Consider the following 6,000-nt stretch of genomic DNA (forward strand, 5'->3'; position numbering starts at 1 on the left):
CTACAGATATGTGATATAATGCTTTAAATTAATCAACTGTATATTTGTTCAATAGAAGACCAACAGTTAAAAACTGAGCTCATTTACACACAAATCAAAGAATAGCAGCAAAGTGAGAGGATTTAACCAGGGGATATTTTTTTTAAATGACATAAACTGTGATTAAAACTGTAGTCAACAAAAATATAAACAAATGTCCAACTTTTAAATGACTGTCAAATGATTTCTCACAATGCTAAAGACTATCGCACGACTCACTCCGTGCTTCTCAGTACACCAGTGTTAAGATCTCATGGCAACCGGAAACATTCCAGTGCTGCACACAGGAAGTGATTCGTCTTATGTCAAGTCAAACGGAGACAAAAGCAACATTAACCAAAGAGACTGCAGCAAACAAGCTGGAGTGTGAGTGAGGACACAAAGCACAAACCCAGTCGTCCTGCAGTTACACTACACGACACTCAAACGCTCCCCCAGTCAAGTCTGATAGTTTTGCTTGACAGAGCCTGTTTACAGACGAAGGACACAGAATGATAACAACAAAAGTTGTTCCATTAATTACTCCTGTTGTGCTACACTTTGAAACAAATGTTATTGTGTTAATAATGTTTGTATTGGCAGCACAGTACTTACAATAAACTCGATTCCGTTAATAATAGCACAGCAGTCACCAGATGGCAGCCTCTGTTGATACGCAGCAACAATTTGACCTATATTATATTTTTCCTACTGCTGCTGAACATACATACACTCCTCTAATAACTACTTGTTTATATTTGATTGTCTACAACAGCGATGCATTCCTTGTTGTCTATGTTCTTTCTTTCTTTATTTCTTTATTTCTTCTTAATGATATGACTGTGAAAAACCCTATAGATGTTTACACGTGGAAAAATCGCTCGCTGCTTCAGTCCTTTCTTTACTGTGAGGAGGTTTAACGTCACATAATATCTTTGAGAACATCTAAAGGACTGGTTGTTGAGTCTTTTTGACTTTCTGAGATCAGTGTGTCTGAATAACTGTGTTTTATTTTTTTAATTGTATTTTATTGTTTTATTTGTGTCTGACGTACAGCACTTTGTTCCAGCTCTTGTTGAATTGGATTACAAAGCAAAAGTGGGAACAATTTTATTATAAATGTCATAATTTTAAGACAGAATAAACTCACTTTTTTTTCCCAGTGACTGCTACTTTAGTGCTGATTATTATAGCGTCCTCTTGTCTTGAGTGACTGCAGCTGCAAAAGAACACTATATATTCTCTTGTTATAAAGCCTGTACATATTGTTAAGACTGACATTATACGTGCGCAAGACAGGTTTTTAGGGGTAAAAAGCTTCAAATGTGAACCATATGACTTTCTTCATGCTGTAGCCTTTAATCCTGTCACCTCGGTTTTTGGACCCGAGACTTTAAACAAACATCTTGGAGAAGATTTTAGGTCTGTTGTGGCCAAACAATCAGGTACAGATGTTTTGTTTGAAACAGTTGCTCTAAATGTGGAGCTGGGTGATTCACTCTTCCTTGAAAATGGTCTGAAATGACTGCTTAGTAACAGTAGTGGTGACATGCAGGCTTTTTAAAGACAGACCTGTGAGAATTTTAATGTGTTGAGTGACATCAGGGCTGCCATTAGCAGGAATATGGGTTGAATTAGGCTGCCACTGCAAAATATACGGAGGGTCTGCAGAGAGACGAGGCTTGTGTCAACAGGGGCTTGTGTTTCTGCTTTGCTCTCCCCCTCATGTCGCCTCGTGCTGACATCAAACAGATCTCAGCAGTAGTTTGGGGGATGTAAGATGCTGGAAACAATTATTTGCTCCTCACTATCTTATTAAGCAAGTTTATTACAGCATTTAGGTCCTGCAGCTTACTTTGTTTCTACATGGAGTAAACCTGGAGAAGAGCTCTGGCAGCACTCAGGGTGTAATCTTGGATATGAAATCCTTTAGTTGAGAATGTAGAGGAAAATTGAGGGGCTTGAAGGAGACTTAGGGAGAAGAACAATCTGCGAAAAGCCCTGGAGTGCTGCAGGGTAAGAGAAAGAGCAGCGGAAAGACGCAAGAAGACCAATATAGACAGAAATTGGAGGATGTGTTTTCTGGTCAGGAACCCATTGCTAAAATTAGTGAGGATGTAAATTCCTCAGCGTAGCCGGTTTTCAAATCCGCACATGACACTGAGAGTTGCCAGGAGAACATTAAACAAAAAGAAGACATAAAGAAAGAAATGGGAGGGCAGCGGTATAGGGAGAGGTCATACATGAATAGAGCCATGGTTTTGTTTACTTTGTAAACCTTATTTCTTTTTAAACTGACCTTCGCCCTGAGAACAAAGGCAACGAACAAGCCACAAGAAGGAGGAGAGAAGCTCTCGAAAAGCAACGGCCCCCGCACAAGAGTCCACAGGGGGAGGCTGGAGGCCTGGACGCCAAGCCTTCAACACAATCACCACACATGATATTGTGGCCTCACAGTAAAGCCCTGGCATGGCTCAAATCTCCAGTTTACCCCCCTGCACCACCACCACCACCAGGCCTCACTCGGCCCCCCCTGCTCTTTCTCTGTCTCTGCATGCACCCCTGTCATTTACAGTCCAAAAGACAAGACACAAAGTTGCACACATTCATCCCCCGCAGAGCACAGATAATCTTGTTACAGCCGCCGACGGGGACACAAACCAAATTCCTGCAGCAGTCACTTTGGATGCACTCAGACGTGGATTTGCATACATTCAAACACTACAATCAGCAGCTCAACTGTGTGGCTCTGCTCCTCTTTTTCCATCACGGATAAAAAGAAATCTCCACCACGCTGTGCAACACTGAGGGAATGGATGGATGGAGATGGAAAATAGTAGAAGGCTCTCTTGGTTTACAGTTGCCACACAAAGCCAGGACTATTTCTAGGGTATCCATTGGTTTAAGAGGCGAGAACACACAGCCAGCTGGAAGTCAAGGACAAAGAGCCATGAGGGAGTTGATGGCAGATCCAAGTTCCCATGCTTTGTCCACACAGTGTGTGTGTGCACAATATTCTTGCTGCTTCTCTGTTTACCTACAGATTAATTCAGTACCTAAATATTGACATTCTTCTTTCTTGTGTGCTGCTCTTATCTGAGGAATGCATTTACAGCTTTGTCACTCGCATCAATCAACCAAAGCTGATCATTTTCGAAATGCAAGGCGCCAGTGATTTCCTCGCCACCACAGGGTTGTAGAGTGAGCGAGATAAGGCAAAGTGGATGATTCAGTGCAGAGTGTGTTTGCGCGGGGCCATGTTTGAATGAAGGCTCTCACTTGTACTGCTACGATTGTTTTTTAAGCATATTTTATCCTCAGCAGGTGCGAGCTATGAAACCCGAGAATGTAACCGATGCAACACGCCAGCGCAACATTTGCCGCTGACATTTAGCCACTCTGCTTCCTGCCCGCCCGCTGCTACACTGATGCTGACCTCACATAAAAATATGAACCCACAGGTCGTCTGCGAAAGCAGCTCATTACGATCTGCGAGACGACATCAGTCTTTTCAGCAAATGCTAAAACAACATGTCGACATTTATGGCCGCGCTCAGACTTCGCTCAGACTGCACACGTGTAATTCTAAGTGATCAAATAGGATTTGTGCGTCCAGACACGACCATTTGATTTCATGTGGGTGTTTTTACCTCCGCCAAGGAGGTTATGTTTTTGCCGGAGTATGTTTCTTTGTTTGTCTGTTAGCAACATAACTCGAAAAGTCATGGATGGATTTGGATGACATGAAATGTCCGCAATGGGACTAGGAACAAGTGATTACATTTTGTGCGCGATCCGTAGACGCTATCACTGGTTACAACTCTCGCTGTCTGACCCAGGCGTGCCGACAGGGTGTATTTTGTAGGCACTGAGCTGCCTTGGCGGAGGTCTGCGCTCTCCGAGTGCTTTTCTAGTTTGTTTTGTTTTGTGGATAAAATCTGGATACAAAAATTAAATTCAGAGTTTTTTCTTTTCTGTCAGTCTGAACCCTTTAGTAGCCAGCTCTAACAGGAGCAAAGGTTAACATCAGCTATTACAGTGACAAAGGGGTCGTGAGTAGATCAGTTTTGGCAAAAGGGTTGACAGGATATCGGCCTTTTTCGCCCTTACAACGTCAGGAAACAAATAGTATACATGGAAATGTACAGCAGAGCACTAATGACATCTTACTTTTTGTGCATTGTTATTATTAGAGCATAATTTAGAAACCCTGGACCCTACTTAGAAATAATAAGCTGTGTTTAAATGGGTTTGTCTCCCATATCCATGAGAGAAACTCATTCCAATCATCCAAGTTTTCTCAAAGTTTTCAGTTCAGGATACTGTTTCCATCCCATGTTCCAAGCTGAATGCAGCAATAGTCAGTGAGTAACGGGCCTTTTCCTCCTGGACTCGTCAGTAACTTGATGCATGCATGATGTGACGTGACTGTTTTCATGGTCGATTGTGCTCGTTACGTTTTTGAAACGCTGCTGCACACTTTGCATTTGGCACCTTCTACTTCAGAGTCCACTGTTTGTCTCCTGTTTCAAACCTGTAGTCATGATTGTTTCTCGACCACAGGTTTATTATTGCAACCATCACAAGTGACCTCAATTTGAGTAAATATTACATTTTATCCAAAACACGATTTCACTTGGCTCAGACCTAACAAAGCCGTCTTTGTGCCTGAACCTGACCACACCTTTACCACAACATCGTCAGACTACAAGTCATTTATTTTTGACAGTTAATCTTCTTTTGCTCTGAAGGATTTATAGTCATGCAATGCTAAAAAAATTATGTATAAAAAACAGTGAAGCTCGGTATATGATACCATATAGAAAAAAGTCTTATTTTCCTCCTTGTAAGCATTGCACACTGCGTTGGTCTTTGTGACGCAACAGAAACGTTTGTGGGAGAAGAACATCTGATATCAAGCTGGAGGTCATTTTCCCAGGGCACGAGCAATCAAAGGGCATATCACAGTGTGATCTCCATCTAAAAAAAACACACACAAACATCAGAGGCTACCTTAGAGATTTCCAAGTTAACTTTTATCTCACACTTTAATATCTGCTCAATTTGATTAGAGACTATAAAAGAAGTATTAAATGAATAGTTGCTGAGAGAGAAAAGTGTACAGAACTTACAGCACGTACAGTTTGTGCCTGCACATCAGCTTCCCTCCTGCGCCTCAATGAAGCGTGCACGTGTTTATTACAGGCTCAAACTGGAATTCAGCAGCATTATGAGGAACTCTAGGTGGAAGTATAAACATCCCAGTGCCTTTTAAAACAAGCAACGACGTTCATCTCCTCTGTTTTGTTTCAATCACACAAACAAAGTTAATTTGAAGAATAATTCAGGAACAAAAGAGACATTAAAGCTTTTTTATTATCATTATTATTATTAAGAATGAGAGAGAGCAAACTTCAGTTATAATCCCAGCTCAGTGTTTATCAGGATAAATAAATACAAGTAAAAAATAAATAGACTATTAAATACAGTATTAAACAACAGGAGAAGGGGGAGGAGTTTGCTCTTTGATGAGGGAACTCTCAAAATGTCTGGAAAATAGGAGACACCACTTTGGAGGAAAGTGATGTTAACATAAGAATAAGAATAATCATGGTGGTAATAGGGCAAAATGTGAAATCATACAAAACCAACAAACCAGCATAATAACAAAAGAAAATCCCTTTTTCAAAGATCTATCAGCTAAAGCAGAATTACAGATACAATTGAAAATAGAGTTAAAATTCAAGTAAAGGAAGGTGCACATCAGTAACACAATGATTTGCAGTCATCAGTGAAGAGAAGATCCACTCCATGATCCCCAATATTCTGTAGAGCCATTTCATTACAGAAGAGACAAACTCCTGCTCCCACAAAACAAACATTTCAAAGTTTTAAATGTCAAAAATTGTCAAAGCTTGTAGTTGAATTTACAGTTTAGTTTGATGAGAAACTAAACGTGATTTAAACCAACAGAAATATGAA

The sequence above is a fragment of the Microchirus variegatus genome (genome assembly GCF_963457635.1).
Source record: "Microchirus variegatus genome assembly, chromosome: 9".
In the NCBI taxonomy this organism is placed as follows: Eukaryota; Metazoa; Chordata; class Actinopteri; order Pleuronectiformes; family Soleidae; genus Microchirus; species Microchirus variegatus.